We start from the raw sequence: 18146 nt of genomic DNA on the forward strand, positions 1-18146 counted from the left end.
TAGACATAAAACCCCAGGAAGCTCAGAGAATCTAAAATACCAGGGATCTAATGAATCTCACACCAAGACAAATCATAATTAAAATGCCAAAGGTTAAACACAAAGAATATTAAAAGCAAGAGAAAAACAGACAGTTAGCTACAAGGCATCATCCATAAGACTGGCAGCTGATTTTTCAAAAGAAACTATGTATGGCAGAATGGCTTAGCACAAATATTTGACATGATGAAGACCCAGGATCTACAACACAGGATACTTTATCCAGCAAAGCTATCATTTAGAGTTGAAGGACAGATAAAGAACTTCCAAGAGAAAAATAAGCCAAAGAAAGTTATCACCACCTAGCCAGTATTACAGGAAATGTTGGAAGGACTTCTTTAAGAAGAAAAAACATGTATTAAAAACAGGAATAAAGAAAGTAATGACTATATTCCTATGAATAAGTACCTTAAATAGAAAAGAATTAAGTACTCAACTAAAAGATAGAGTGGATGAATAAAAAAGAAAACAAGACCCCTACATGTTGCCTATAAGAGACTCACTTCACATTAAAAGATACACAGAGACTAAAAGAAAGGGGATGGAAAAAGATATTGCTTTGATGGACCCAGAAGGTATTTAAGTCAAACAGAGAATGATAAACACTATATGATTTCAGATATATGTGGAATCTAAGAATAAAAAGAACTAACTAATCAAAAACAGACTCACAAATATAGTGGACACTTTGATGATGTACAGAGGGGAGAGGAGTTTGGAGGGATGGGTGAATCAGGTGAAGGGTCAAAGTAGTACAAATTAGTATCTGAAGGATGGTCACTGGAATGGGGAGCATGGCATAGGAAATGCAGTTAGCATTGATATGTTGGCTAGGTGGTGGGTCAGGGAAGGGAGGGAGCAATTTGGGGGATCATTTTATGAACTATGTAGATGTCTAATCAATGTACTGTATACTTGAAACTAATTAAAATAAATGAATTTAAAAAATAATTAACAAAGGAACAGGCTCATAGATACGGAAAACATTTTGATGGTTGCCACACGGGAGGAAGTGTTGGGGGAATGAATGAATGGAGGGAAGGGATCAAGAAGTACAAATTGGTAGTGACAAAATAGTCATGGGGATGTAAAGTCTAGCAAAGGGAATATACTCAATAATATTATAATAATTATGTATGAGTCAGAGGGGTACTTGTTTTATCAGGGTGATCTCTTCATTGATTATATATATGTCTAATCACTATTTAGTACACCTGAAACTAATATAATATTGTATATCAAGTGTAATTGAAAAAAATTTTTAAATACTTAAAAAATGGGAGTTTCCGATTGCATAGCCCTGGGGCTTTATTATCAATCAAATGATTACTGGTCTCGAACGGAATATAAGTTTGCAAAAATATCTGTGAACCTGTGAATGATCTCTATTTTGAATCCCAGATTAAATTCAGATTAAAACATATAAAAAGAAATTAAATTATTAACTATTATTAATTAAACAGAAGTTTTTAAGAATGAAAAAATATAACTCCTAAGTTTTGGCCCCATTTCTTACTCTTAGTATAAATTAAGGAGAACCAGTTTATTCATTCCTGAACTCTTAAATATTCTAATTTTAATTATACATGGAAGGCATTTAAAATGTTTTCCTCATGAAACAGGATTTTCCTTCGTATTACATTTGAAGAAATATATATTATAATCTATACTCTAATTAAGAAGGGTAAATCACACATCACTGTCACCTGTTCAGCAAATCAATTTTGGGAAGAATATTGCTTGAATGTATTTGGATTCATATATGTATTAGTAAAATTCCATAACCATTTTAAAATTACATTTTCAACAAAGATCTTTTTCACAATTGAATCATTTTCTTGAATAGATAAATTCATTTTATTAAAAACATATTTTTTCAACTCTGCATATAAGATACCTAGAATGTTTGAAACAAAAATATCGCAAAGGACATTATGGTATCAGTTTTCATAAAGTAATCTCTAAGTTTTAAAGTAATATAGTTTGAATAGATTTCTAAAACTGTGGCCATATGTTTCTATTTGAAATATAAGGCCTCGAACATACCTGGGATATTAGGACTGGAAAAATAATGTAACATTCTGCAATATTGTTATTCAAATTACACGAGGAATACATTTGTAAGTCAGTTAATCATGAGTAAAGAGTCATTAGCATTATTTGTCACAGACCTTCTGTTTGGAACTAGAAAAGCCAACAGAATGAAGTGTACACTAAAGCAAAACCATAAAATGCAATCAATAGCAAACTGTTATATCACCAGTTTAAGGTTTATCTTAATTGTCTTGTCTTTTATTCCTGATTGAAAGGCTAGCTATTGAATCAAAACACAATGACATATTTATAGAAAGCTATGGGTTTTTTCTTCCATATTTAATAATTATGATTTTATCATAAAAGAAAACTTGCATTTCATAAATCAAACTGAGCTATAAAGATGCATATTACTGCTTTTGTTCTACACAAAAATATAAGAATGTGGATGATTTTGTGGCAGTAATATTAATATAAGTTTCTGTGAAAGTTCTGAACACAGGTTCCTTGAAGACTTTTCAGAACCAGTAACATTCTGTCCTAAACCCGAGAGAGATTGAGGTGACCTGGGGAGACAGAAATCACAGACGGGAACAAAAGAGGATTCATAATTTTGAAATAACATATTCAAACCATTATTGCATTCACATTTTCTTTCAATCATAAACTGAAGATAATTATTTGATCAAAAATAATGGGGGCCAAGAAAAACATGGGAGCCAAAGGAGAAATTATGGTTACCTGACAGAATGGGACCAACAGAAGAGAAATAAAAACTGAGAATCTGGAAGACCAGAGGGTTTGTGGCGAAGGACTGAGAAATCGACCTTTACTTTCCAGCTATATATGGAGGGAGAGAAATCCTCCAAAGCTCTTCAGCGTCCCTGTATATGTACTTTTATTCATCAGGTTTTGGTGTCAGAGTAATACTGGCATCTTAAAATGAATTGGGAAGTACTGCCTCCTCTTCGATTTTTTGAAAGAGTTTAAGGAGAATAGGTATTAAATCTTCTTTGAATGTTTGGTAGAATTCACTGGTAAAGCCATCTAGTCCTGTACTTTTACTTTTTGGTAGGTTTTTGATGATTATTTCGATTTCCATACTGCTGATCGGTCTATTTAGATTTTCCAGATCTTCTTGATTCAGTCTTGGAAGATTGTATTTTTCTAAGTACTTGTCCGTTTCTTCTCGGTTATTAAATTTGGTGTTATATACTTTTTCATAGTATTCTTGTATGATCCTTTGTATTTCTGTGATGTCAGTCGTAATTTCCCCTCTTTCATTCCTGATTTTGTTTACTTGTGTCCTTTCTCTTTAGTGAGTCTAGCCTGGGTTTGTCAATTTTATCAACCTTCTCAAGGAACCAGCTCTTTGTTGCATTTTTCTCTTTTTGTTTTCAATTTCATTTATTTCTGCCCTAATTTGGATTATTTCTTCCCTTCTGCTGACTTTAGGCTTCATTTCTCTTTCGTTTTCTAGTTTTCTAAGATGAAGTGTTAGATTTAATTTGGGCTCGTTCTTGTTTTTGGAGATAGGCCTGTAATGATATGAACTTTCCTATTATGACTGCTTCAAAAGGTTTTATAAAAAATATTTCTCTCACTGTTGATTCACATAGTTGTAATTCATTATTTCATAATAAACAGTGCATCATTAACCCTCTTCCAATTAACTTTTTAACCCTTGATTCAAAACAAGTAGCTGTCGAGTGTCTAAAATTCAAGAATTCTACTTTTTAAAGCTAAATTTACTGCTAATATAATTGAGAAAAAACTTTTATATTAAAAGAGACACTTGAAACAGATAGGGCTCAGCTTTAGTGATGAAGCTTAAGAGTTAAGAGATCAACTGGATTCCCACTGTCCAGAAAAAGACTGCTAAGCTCATGCTAGAGAAAATGGTTATACCTTTAACAGATATGGGCCTAGAACATTGGAGAGACAGATGGTTTCATATTTTAAAATTTTCTTCCAGAAAGGCCTTCACCAGAAGCACTTTCACAAGGCTTATCTGAGTTGGGTTTGATGCCCATGTTCTTGACATATTTCTGATGGGAGCGCTAGCTCCTATTTTTCCCCCAAGAGCAACACTTTGGGCTTTGTCGGCCGTTTTAAACAAATCCCACAAATTTTGAATGAAATTTCAAAATTATCTAAATTAATATTTAAATGGAGACTAAATAATAATTCTATTAAAAACCCTCAGTTTTAATAGATCTCAAATTTAAATTTTTTAATTATATTTTTAAATCTTTATTGAAGTATAATAGACAATTAGTTGCTTGTATTTACATTGTACATGAGTTTTTTCAATTATAGTTGGCATACAATAATATACCAGTTTTAGCTCTATAGCATAGTGATCAGAGATCCACAGAACTCGCAAAGTGAGTACCTCTAGTACTAAATCTAGTACCCTTCTTTCCCCTTACATATTTATTACAACATTATTAACCATCTTCCCCATGCTGCACTCTGTGTCTCCATGTCTATTCTGTAACTACCTCTTAATCTTTCCCTTTTTTTTGTCCCCCTAATCCCCTCCTATCTAGAATCCTTTAAATATTCTCTGTACCTATGAGTTTATTTCTGCTTTTGTTATTGTCATTGTTGATTTTGTTCTTCAGATTCCACATGTACATGAAATCATGCGATACTTGCCTTTCTCTATCTGACTCACTTCATTCAGCACAATATCCTCTAGGTCCATCAAGGCAATATCTTTTTTCCATTCCCTTCCTTTCCATCTGTGCGCTTCTTTTAATCTGAAGTGAGTCTCTTGTAGGCAGCATATATAGGGGTCTTGTTTTCTTATCCATTCAGCCACTCTATCTTTTGATTGGAGCACTTAATTCTTTTCCATTTGAGGTAATTGTTGATAGGAATGTAGGTATTACCACTCTTCATTCCTATTTTTGATACATGTTTTTTCTTCTAAAAGAAGTCTCTTCAACATTTCCTGTAATACTGGCTTAGTGATTATAAATTCCTTCAGCTTATTTTTGTCTGAGAAGCTCTTTATCTGTCCTTTGAGTCTAAATGATAGCTTTGCGGGATAAAGTAAAGTATTCTTGGTTGTAGATCCTGGGTTTTCATCACGTCAAATATTTTATGCCAAACCCTTCTGTCCTGCATAGTGTCCTTTGAGAAATCAGCTGCCAGTTTTATGGGTGCTCCCTTGCAGGTAAATAAGTGCTTTTCTCTTGCTGCTTTTAAGATTCTCTCTTTGTATTTAACCTTTAGCATTTTAATTATGATGGGACTTGGTGTGGGCCTTTTTGGGTTCCTGGTTTGGGGGACTCTCTGAGCTTCCTGGGGTTTTATGTTTATTTCCTTCACCCAGTTAAGGAAGTTTTCCAACATTATTTCTTCAAATAGCTCTTCAACATCTTGTTTTCCTTCAAGTACTTCTATGACACAGATATTTTTACCCTTAATAGTGTCCCATAGGCACCTTAAATTATTATTATAGTCTTGGCTTTTTTTCTTGCCATTCTGATTGAGTGTCCTTGGCTTTCCCATCCTCTATATAGGTCATTTGATCCTCCTCTTTATTCACTTTGTTTATTCCATTTAATATACTTCTCGTCTCAGATAATGTGTTCTTCATTTTTGACTGGTTCCCTTTTATAATTTCCATTTCCATTTTTATGTTTTTTTAATCTCTTTGTTGAAGTTCTCACTGAATTTATCTCCACTTTCCATGAGTTCATTGAGCATCTTTATAACCAGTGTTTTATACTCTGCATCTGTTAGATTACTTGACTCCATTATTTTTATATCTCTGTTTTGTTCTCTCATATGACTGCCTTTCTGTGTCTGTTTCTATGTACTAAGCAAAGCTCTTAAGTCTCCCGATCTTAGTGTGGCTTGGTGTGGTAGGTGTCCAGTGGCACAGTCCTGAGAGGGGTTCAGAAGCAAGCCAAAGTTAACCCAAGCCTGTGCCTCTCTGAGGCCACCTATTAAGATTCAGCAAGCAATCCAGAGATGCTATGCTTATAGTTGTCTCAAAAGGCTACACCAGAAACCGAGGCCAGCTGCCACCAATGTGAGTCTAGGCGTTGCTCAGCAAGGAGCACCTGACCCGTCGAGGACACATCTGGATGTGGCTTGGGTGGGGTCGCGAGTTGGAAGAGGTGGAGTTTCAGGGAATCCTCTGGGCGAAGCAACCTCTGTTATTCAGTTTAATGATGTCTCTACTATGGTGGCACTGAGTCTTCGCACTGCGAGCAGGGAAGGCTCAAAAGAGGAACAATGGATACCTCCTGTACTTCTGTATCAAGCGAGTCTCGCCTTGGCCCTCACTCTGACAACCCAGTGTCCGCTTGTAAGTCCCTGGTGCCCCAGAATCGACACTGGTGCTCAGAGTGAGCAGGTCCAACACCACAAAAGTCCGTTCACAGACACTGCTCCTTTAAGAAGCATCTGCAGCTGCCGTTTGTTCCTGCCACTGTCTTGGTCCCACTCAGCTGCTCAGGATCTGGCAGCCTCATGTCCTCGCCCTGTCCTACCTTCTCCCATTGCAGGGTGATTTCTTAGATTTCTCTCTAGTTGTATGGCTTGTTCATCTAGATATGTGCAATTTTTCCTTGCTGTTTGGTCCTTGTTTCTGTCACTTCTTTGATTTGGTCACCAAAGGAATGAATAGAGACCCTATTGTCTGCACCATTTTTTTCTCCTCTCCAAATTTAAATCCTATTAGTTCATTATCTATTTGCACTTATTAGTTCATTATCTATTTGAACCACTCCTAAATTTCACATGTAAAACAGCTGCATATTTTTAAAGATCAATGAACTGTGTTTTCAGACTAGTTTTAGGTTTAAAGAAAAATTGAGCAATGTATAGACTTCCATGGGTAGCACCCACCTCTAGTTTCCCCTATTATTAATGTCCTGCATTAATATGGTACATTTGGTACAATTGATGAACCAATATTGATATATTATTATTAACTAAAGTCCACATTTTACACGAGGCTTTATTCTTTGTGTTGTATGTAGTACTGAGTTCAGATGCATGCATAACATCAAAATTCCACATTATCATACAGAGTAGTTTCGGTGACCAAAAAAATCTCTTGTTCTTCATCTCTTCATTCATCTCATCCCCTGAATCTGCCACCACTGAACTTTTTACTGTCTCTATACTTTTGCCTTTACCAGAATGTAAATAGTTTAAATCATATAGTATGTAGTATTTTTGGACTGGCTTCTTTTCTTAACAATATGTACTTTAGCTTCCCCCATACAATTTTGTGGCTCGATACCTTTTATTGCTGAATCATGTAACATTGTAGGGATTTACTACAAACAACTGCATTTTAGTAAGATGAAAATTGATTGAAATGACTCCAAATATCTTGCAAGTAAAGTACAACCCAGGAAAGTAAACTGCTACAGAATTCATATGCAAAATACTAGAATTTTATCATGGATATATAAATTAATTAATAAATATCTGTTTAACATTTCAAATTGATAATTTTTAAAACTATGGACTACAGTAAATCTCTCACATTTAAATACTTTTTAACATCATTGTCATCTGAATAATGGCTGTACTAAAATAACAGTATTTGCAATTTTCAAATGTTAGACCCAGTTTTTATATTTTACATATAGATGAAACAATTATTCTACAATTAAAATCTACTTTATTGCTGGGTTCATGAGGTAACAATAAAAGTAAATGTTACATGTGTCACATAAAGCTCCTAATGATTTTAAATGCCATGCGGTTTAGTATATAAAAGTGTTTGTAAAGAGATGCTATAAAACTACACTGGGATTCAATCGGGCTCTATTACTTTCTTTCTACTGAGAGAAAAATTTAATTTATTTTGACATGTTTGCAGTCTATATATTTGCAAATCAGTAACAATTTAGAAATTGTTTTTATATCTACTATGAGGGCATTTAATGAAAATGGGAAGGAAAAAACACCAACTAGAACTCCTATTATTTGTAGTAAACTTGGAGTAATTTCATCAGGGTGATTTAATTTTACATATTTAACTGAGAAAAAAAGTTTCAAATAGACTTAGGGCAGAAGAGATACCAGCTCTCCCAGAATTCTTAAGATGGGTTGTAGAAAAGAAAATAAAAGATCAAATGCTTAGACACTACTTTTTACATCTTTTCCAAAACATGCTTACTATCATGAAGAGTTTTGCATCCATTCAGATCCATGAAGTTTCCTCATCTTGAACATAAGGAAACTGAAGCCCTAGAGTCATAAACAATTCCTCAAGTTCAGAAAACTATATGAAAGCTATATCTGTCATTAAGGATGTCCATGTGTTTGTCTGTTTCATTTATTGTTCTCAATAGAGTTTATCTACTCTCTCTTAGTCATTAGCTCTCAAACTTTAAAACCATAAAAATTAACTGAAAACTTAAAATTTTCAGATTTTTTGGATCATATTGAAAGATTCTGATTTAGTAGATTCATGAGGCCAGACCTAGGAACATCATTTGAAAAATGTCATTCTTTCAATAGTTAAAGAAGAAAAATTTACTATCTTTGTAGCAAGATTTTAGTAGTGCCTTATAAAGACAGAAAAAGATTATCATCATGGAAAGTCATCTCTCATATTGGACAATAAGTCTAAATTAAAATAGAAAACAATCTTAGCAAACAAGTGATGCTCTCCACATATGAATTTATTTTATATTATAGTGATAGTTTACAGATAGCTTTTTTTCATTCTTTAAAATCAAGACCAATAGTTTTCCCTGAACTATTGTACTTTCTGATTAAAAATCCCAAAGTCCAAACTTGTGTGATTTATATAAGAATTATGGCAATGTTCTTCAGTGTATAGGGTAATTTTAAATCTCTTGAATAATGAGTTAACTAGAACTGCTCATTTACCATTTCCTTGGCCACTGTTATAAAAATGTTTTCATTTTTTGTAGTCTATAAACATGAATTTTTGGACTTTAAATTATGCTTCTTCTCTGTTAAACTGTTAGTCCTTTAGAGTTTTTTATAAAATCAACTCTATTTTTATTCTTCAATGTAAACTGACTCAAAAAACATGTTTTTAAATATAAACTATATAAAATTTTTGCATTGTCATTGTCAAGACCAATTCACATTAATAAGCAAAGGGTGAATTTTTTATTTTACTAGGGAACTGATAAGATTACTTTTTTCAGGGGATTTGAATTTTTTTAAAAAAATGTTAAGATACTTGTATGTATAGTAGTCTTATTTTGGATTGGATGTATTAAGTTTGAATACTAGAAATTGAAAATGACTGTATTTTATTTAAAAGTTAGCAAAATATCAACTTGTTCAAGAGGTTAATAAAAATATATTGTGTACACTTGCCTCTTTTCTATATATAAAAATAAAAATTTGAATTTTTCATAAAAATATTTTAAAATATAAGAATCCTTAAAAATGAACATCAATGTGGCATTACATATACCAAGCTTAATAATCAATTTTTATATATTTCTATTTTAAATAAATATTAAAGGTATGTCTATATTGCTAGCACATTTGTTTGGAAAAGTTGTAATCAACTGTCTTTAATAAAATTTTTGGTAAATTGTGTAAGATACTGCATTTCTCATTCAAAATCAATATTCACATTTAGACTCTATGAACTATTCCAGATGTATTGACCATTCCATGATATTTACTTCTAAAACAGACAAGTGTGTATGTCTTAGTCCATTGTCCTGAGGAGGGCAAATATTCTTCCAAATGCTACCTTGACCTATAAGAGTTCCTTTATTCTAAAGTAATATTATGTGTTTGAATTACTATTAGAATTTTTATATTTTTGTTTGGATAAAATGAAAGATATAAATTGTATTTTCTGATCATGACAGTACTACTATTTTCCAAAAGATCTAAATGAATAATTGACTGAAAACCTCTCATCAGATATGGAATTATGGTAGCAATGAAATTGTGCCTCACAGATCGCCAACTATAGGAAGCACATTGACCAAGGTCCCTGTTGCTGTCCTCTGAAGTCTATCACTGTATTTATGTCAAGGTCATGCTTCCAAAGGGCCGCTTACAGATAATGAATGAGAAAAGCAGAGATGCTAAGGCACCTCCCTTCCTGGGAGACACATGACCTATCTGACATGTCACTATGAACTGAGGACTCCCTGATCATCATGCAGAACCTCGCTTAAAGGACAGAGTAATCACTTAAAAGACACCACAGGCTAAGATTGTTCTCTCCTTCTTTTGCACTTGGGGTCAGAAGGCATGTGGTTTTAAGGTTGACCCTGCTTCCTCATCATTTCTCTCACACAAGAATGTCACCTAAAAAATATTTGCTTGTTAAATCTCATTTTGATGCCTAATTGTTAGAGGACAGACCTGAACTAACTAACATAGGACATTAGGAGATTAAAGTTAAAAAGTAGTATTAGTATTTCAAAATATATAAATTAAATTCAAAGTATTCATAAACATTTACCAAAAGAATTCTGAGGAAAATAAAGATGAAGAAATTTAAAAGATTTTAATGTAGAACTTTAATATATATTAATATAGGAATTATACTATATAGGTATTAATATGTATTGCTATATTATAATGCAGATAAATTGAATAGATTTAACACATATCGATTTATGTGGAGACAAAAAAGTGAATAAGAAAATCTTGAGGTTATAGTATACCTCTATTTAAATATTATTACAATGTACAAGAATGCCATCCATTATAGGATATCTTAAACTAGTATGAGAAACTCCAATTATTTCTCTCAGGTCAGCAACTACATGGTTGCTATCATTCTTTGCTTCCACATCAGTGGTAGGCCCTACAAAGTACATAGAGTTCTCTTTCCCACTAAGCCCAATCCCTGTCAAGATACCTCTGATAATAAATAGGAAAACATCATTTGTCACAACTGTCTTAACCAGAGTTTAGCTCAATTTCAATTGAAAAGTAGCAGAACATGCCACTCGAAAATATGCCACTTTGGTATACTGATTAAGATGAGCTATAGGCACTTAAAAACAGCAAATTCAGGGAGAGGTTTTCTCTGAACTCCCCTTATCTACCTAAAGACATATCCTCCAAAAGGAACTCAATTGTCACAGACTCTGTCCCTAGGAGCTTCATCAAGCAGCAAAGATTGATTCTTATCACAAGAGAACAGACTAGATGTGGACACGACACCCAGACAAACTTTGTCACAACTGTCTTAACCAGAGTTTAGCTCAATTTCAATTGAAAAGTAGCAGAACATGCCACTCGAAAATATGCCACTTTGGTATACTGATTAAGATGAGCTGTAGGCACTTAAAAACAGCAAATTCAGGGAGAGGTTTTCTCTGAACTCCCCTTATCTACCTAAAGACATATCCTCCAAAAGGAACTCAATTGTCACAGACTCTCTGTCCCTAGGAGCTTCATCAAGCAGCAAAGATTGATTCTTATCACAAGAGAACAGACTAGATGTGGACACGATACCCAGACAAACTTTGTCACAAACTATCATATCTCCCACTAGTCTTCTAAAAACTGGTTTATCTTTCCAAAAAGCTATTTACTCTCCTAAAAGGCTTATACCCCCCTTCCCTTTCCCTTCTAAGATAATATTTGATCCTGAATTTTAAAGCCACCTCTTTGAGTTACTCATTTTTCCTAGGCATCTTCCATGTATACATAAAGTATACATGTTAATAAATTTATGTTTGTTTTTCTCTTGTTAATTTGTTTTTTATTACAGAGACTCTGCTAAGAACTCAGAAGGGTACAGGGAAAATTATTTTTCCTCCCCTACATAGTCATACTACCTAAAAGAGGGAGTGAATGCTAAAATTGATGAAGACTATAAAAAAGGTACATAGAAAATAAAGTAAGAGAATAAATATAGTCAGAATAATCTCAGCATAAGAACTGACTTTCCAACCTTCACAGCTATCCAAACATTAAGGGGTGAACTCCTCACAACTGTAAGTTTTTTAAGAGACTAGTTGACATTGTGGTAAGAATATTAAAAAAAATCAAGTGTGAAATTATTATGCTGACTCCATGGTATATTTCTTCCATTGCACAATGTGACTCTAAGAATAGAATTTTGATGAATAAGATTAACCTATTTTCCTCTACTTCCAGTGATAATCAAATTGAGGAAAATGGTTTAAATTAAAATATGAGATTGAATGTAGCTATAGAGAAACTTCTTAATTGCCTGAATGGTAATAACTTGAAATTAATGCTTATTTATGTGAGGGAGGGCCTAATACTTGAATTCAATTTATTGCAAAAAAAAAAAAAAAAAATGAAGCCACCTGGAGATGATTTTGAGAAAGAAGGCATGTTTCAATAACAAAAGATAAAGAAAATGCCATTAACTCCTTAAGAAATTTGTTTCAAGAAAAGGGAAGAGAGGAAAAATAAATAAAATATCTGGGCATGCAAACTAGAAGACACTGAAATTACTGATACTTCCTTGTTTGTCAGAAAGGAAAACTGAAAGAACCAAATAAAACAGAAATGATGCATTAAAATAAATATTTGTTACCATTTTGAAATTGTGCCTTGTATGTATGCTTGTTAATAATGTGAATGTGGTTTACAATTACGTAAATAAATATTAGACAGTCTGAAGAGTTATATACTTTCAAAAGTTTTAAGAGGAACTCAGTGTGTCCCGGAAAGTACATTGTTCTGGACAAGTACATTGGAAAATGTTTTGCCAAATAGTATATGCCCTCTCTCAAGTATTTTTTCTCTGGAAAATGAAGAATGCAATTAATTGTAATCAAGTAGCCAAAGTTTAGCATGAAGTCCAGAAAGATTTAGTTTGGAATATGTGATATCGAGACTTGATAAACTGAAATAATTTAAAATGATTTAAAACATTCAAAAATGTTCATCTGATACTGGTTTTGAATTCAAAGAATATTAATTCTTTATTATTTTAAGAAGAATGTATTCTATTTCCCTAATGTATATTTAATGTTTCTGTACTATTACACCATTATTAGTTCATGTACTCAATATTAATGTTAATAGAAATCAATGTATTTTAGAATACCTACAGCAATCAAAATCTATAATGTGTCTAAAATTGCATGTTTAATGTGCTAGTTCTCCACAAACACCATCTTTCTTTTTCCTCAGTAATAGAGATGGAATTTAGACATAGCTGCCTAACAAGGAATAGCATTCTTCTGCCTTTTCAAAGCCAAGGATTTGTCTGGATTGTCAAGATAAAATCTAAGCTGATTTAAAATTTGAAACTTTCAGCTCTCTTGGTTTGGAAAATCTCTGGATATGGACTTCTGCCTCGTTTTCCTTTCCGTGAACTGAAATGGCAATGATGGAAGTTATTTTGAAACGGAATGCTAAAGATGGAAGGTGCTAAATTGGCCTAAGGCCCTGAATGACTACTTTGGAAGAACAGCAGGCAGAAGAGCCACCATCAAGCTGAAACACTCATTTTACACTGTCACATGAGCCGAACATACTTATTTCTTTGTTCTTTAAACAACTGAAATTTAAAGGTGTCTTTTTATAGCAGCCTATCCTACTCTATAATCATTTTATTCTGAGATTTAAAGATTTAATGATTGGCCATTTCGAAAATATGATAAGATAATTGGGTCAAGGGAGGGATTTCGGTTAAGAATCCAGTTCAACATTCTAAAATAAATGAATACTTTAGAACCTCTCTTTAATACTTAGTCATATGTTGAAAACTATGTTTTTTCGAAGTAATTCAAAAAAGTCAGTATTGAAATTAAAATATTCCTGAGTTGTAAATACCAAACCTCAACTCAAATGCAACTTATCTTAGATGACTACCTTCCATGTGTAACTCATGAGCATCCTCTTCCCACATCCTACAAAGAACAGAAATTTTACATTATAAATTTGTGTTCCCCAAAATTTGATCACATGAAGCGAAAGTTTTCCTACCTGACACAACTTTGTAGGGGAGGTAAACTTTTACCTCTATCCTTTTAGGGATTTTTAGCTCGACTTAAGTATTAAACTGACATCAGACAGATTAATGGGAGACAGCATACATAGTTATGTAAGCTTTACATGCCATGGGAGCCCTCATAAGAAAATGAAGACCCAAAGGAATGACAGAACCTACATGCCTTCATATTAAGTCAAACAAAGAGAGAGAGAGAGCTGGAGAAAATAACTAACCTATGTCAAGAGGCTAAAGGGAGATAAGAATTATTTTAATAAGGCCTATTTGTTTGGAATTCTCTTGGCTTTGATTATCTGCTGAAGAATTTTTTTCTCCTTGTTCAGGAAGGGCATCTTTCACAAGGGAGTTTTTACCTATTTCCAGGAAGAAAAGGGGAGATTAGAATGCCCTTCTTGCACTTGTTTTTTCAGTGCTTTTAGCTCAAATAATTCTTACACCAAAGTAGCATTACTATGTGTAGCATATCCTGCTATCCTTCAGTTCCAACACAAGTGATCATCCTGATAATCGGGAATTAATAACAGTTTGGCATCTCTGGAAGTTACGAACTGAGGTAGGAAATGGATTTGGAAAAAATAAGAGAGGGAAGAAAACATGAAGTTTGCAGCAATGAATCACTCTATATTTTTTCCTTTTTTTTCTGTTAAGGCCATCACAGCAATCTGAAATAGTGTATTTGCCAAAGCTAGTAGTTGAACATATAAAATAACATATATAAGCATAAAAGTATTCTATGAATGCTGTTTTAAAAATGACAAACTGGGAAATATTGCAATATAATTAGAAAAGTTTCTAAAATTATGTCATTAGTTGTTTTATACTGATAAAATAGACAAACTATGTTAGTTGAAATGGTACTAACATGATAGATAAGCTCGTAAATTTCTTGCTCACATAACGGTTCATTGAGGGCATTCCTAATTAGGTAGCTGTTCTACAAGCTATGATTCAGAGGCCTATGCGCCTTTTATATCGTATTTCTACAATTGTCAACATAAGGCTTTCAAACTTGCCTGTTTGGTTTTTTGGGTTTTTTTTTTTTTTCCCATTTCTTACATTTAACAGGGGAAAAGGTTAAGTCAGACCAGGAAATGATGCAGACCATATTGTTCCACATTTTATTGGCCAGAATTCAGTCACATGGCTCCATCTAGAAAGTGAAGCTAGGAAACGTAGTCTAACTGTATGCCCAGGAGTAAGAGGAAACCAATTAGGAGGCCCGAGAACTCTATGCTAAGTACTTCTCTAAAAATCTTCAAAAGCACAATAATTGATAAATGATAAAGTGATGACTGATGAATAAGATAGTCATCAGCCTTAGTTTTAATAGTTCATTCCATGTTTTAGGTCAAATTTAAGGCTACAACCACATTTAGATTGTTATTCGCATTTATTGAAAAAGTAGTAACTTCTGCCAATACTTAATATGACCTTTTTATTAATCAAATTTCTGCGTACCTTATAAAAAACAAAACAACCCTCTTCGTTATCCAAGTACTACTGAGTCCATTATGGCAACTCTATTGATTCTTAACATAGGATTTTCTTCATAAACTGCAGGATGCAATGAGATTACCAAATGGCCTTTATGTGTTAGAATAAGAAATGAACTAAGACAGTCAAGGAGCTATTTTCAATTGTTAGAAATGTTCTTCTGGAAGGTCAAAAATTCTTTCCCATGATTGCTATTAATTTTAGAACTGAATAATTGGCTAGCTGTTTCTTTAAGTTAACAACTTTAATAGAATCTATTTGCAGTTAGTAGTTCTAGGCAGAGAAGGTAAGAAATGGTAAATTATTCACTGAAAAAATTATTTTTAAAGGTGGCAGTAAATAAAGACAATTTTTTAAAAAGCAAGCTAAAGGATCAATGCTCTAATGAGATCTATAACCTTGGCTTTAGCGCCACAATGTTTAAGCCAAAAAAGTTAACGAGTAATATGATAGGGAAGACTGGAGGCATACTTCTATTAATAAGGAAATGAGCTCCAAATGAAAGCCCAGAGAAAAGGCACACAATTGGTTGAGTTTATTTAAAGGGAAAGTGTTCTGCACCATGTTTTTCCTTCTCTTGAGGCTTCCAATGAATGACTAGACATGGGGCAAGAAGTTTTGGAGAACAAAGATGAGAATTTTATTGGGGTGAAACTGTGGGGAAGTTTTGGATCCACCTCAAACAGTAAGTACGCTTTTTGTGAGTATCTCCTAGATAAGTTGGTGAGAAACACAAGTGAATTTTCATCCATCTAGGTTCTTGAGAAGACCAAAATGAAGACATTCAAGGAAGTTCTCAAATAGTAGAAAACTCTACGTTCCATAGCAAAGAACTGGAGTCCACAGGTTACCATGTCAACAAAAAAGGAAGGGATTTGGTAATAATATACATAATGAAGAAAATAGCCTTTAAAAGAGATTACCAGTAATTCTTATTGTTTTAAATATAGTTTACATCTCAGCGTCTTACATATGTTATGCAGGATTTTTCTGCTATCTTTATAATACATAGTTTAATTTAGTGCTTAGATATTATAAAGACGTTTTATGAAAGGAGAAAACTAGTTGGTTGAGTGTAGTAAGTGTTTCCAGATGCATCCCCTACCTCCTCCTACAGTATCTTAGCCCCTGCTCTAACTTAAAATTCTTAGGTAGCTTTCAGAAATTACCAGAGGAATGAAATCCAAATTCCAGAATATAAAGAAGTGGTCTATTATATGAAATCTTCACTCTTCTCGAGTCTCGATTAGTATCATTGTGTAACTTCCCACTTAGCTCTAGATAGAAGTTAACTAAAATGTTCTGGAATCAATACACTCTCCCATATTCTTTATTTATACTTCTGTATAGGCTGAGTCTTTAGCGTGGAACATCCATGTTTTTTGTGGAGTGGCTAAACTCTACTTTCCTTCGAAATGCAGTCCAAATCTACGCTGATTATGTTCAGACACAGTTAAATGTTTCTCCAACATGCATCCTTAGTACTGTGAGCTTCTGTTATTGTTTCACAATGTATTGTATTTTTCATACAGTTCTTCATTTCCACCCATGGTTGAAAACCTCTGGAATACAATGTCTGGCTGCCTTTTCATGATATGCCCAGAAGTAAATCATTGTAAGAAAAATATCTCCTGTGAGTCCTAACATACTAATAAAAGTACACTAATGTTTTAACTTGGAGACAAGAAAAAAAAAATCCTCAAAGAAAATTCTTCTATGTGTTCAGGAGAGCATTCTAAATCTTTCTATCCCTTATATCTAATTATGAAGCAATCCTAAAATACAGTAATTTTAATTTCATTATTTTCAATAAATTCTCCACTTCCTAAAGACACACACACAAACATAAACACCATGGACTGAATTGTATCCCCCTGAAATTCATAGGTTGAAGCCCTAACCCTCAATGGAACAATATTTGAAGATGGACCTTCAGCAGGGAATCAGGTTTAGATGGGCCAGGAGAGTGGGGCCCTTATCTTGGGATAACTGCCATTAGAAGAAGAGAGCTTGCTTGCTCTCTCTCACTTTCCTCTAAGTGAGGACAAATGAGAAGGCTTGCTTGCTCTCTCTCACTTTCCTCTAAGTGAGGACAAATGAGAAGGCAGTGTTCTGTAAACCTGGAAGAGAGTCCTCACCAGAACCTGACCATGCAAGCACGCTGATCTCAGACTTCCAGCCTCCAGAACTGTGAGAAAATAAATGTGTGCTGTATAAGATATCCGGTCTGTGATATTGTTATGGCAACCTGACCTGACTAAGAGAGTGTACACACTAACCCTATAGCTATACTAGGTAACATATACACATAAACACATACATACTCTTTTTAAACTTCCTTATTTTACATACTCTTTAAAATTTTAAACTTCCTTATTTTAATGTTATTTTCTTTCAATTACAGCTGATATTCAATATTATATTAGTTGCAGGTATACAACCTCATGCCTAGACACTTATATAATTTACAGTGATCCTCCGATAAGTCTAGTACCTGGCACCATCCATAGTTATATATTGACCATAGCCTCTATGCTGTACTTTACATCCCTGTGACTGGTGACTATTTTGTATCTACTAATTTGCACTTCTTAATCCCTTCACCTTTTTCACCTGTACCACAACCCCTCTTCCCATCTGG

General features: G+C 33.5%; 1 pseudogene; it reads right to left on the reverse strand.

Moving 5' to 3' along the window:
- The window catches only part of LOC111730688, an 80071-nt pseudogene that overhangs the window by 58088 nt on the left and 3837 nt on the right, over positions 1 to 18146 (reverse strand).

This window comes from Pteropus vampyrus, unplaced genomic scaffold (assembly GCF_000151845.1).
Source record: "Pteropus vampyrus isolate Shadow unplaced genomic scaffold, Pvam_2.0 Scaffold328, whole genome shotgun sequence".
Classification (NCBI taxonomy): Eukaryota; Metazoa; Chordata; class Mammalia; order Chiroptera; family Pteropodidae; genus Pteropus; species Pteropus vampyrus.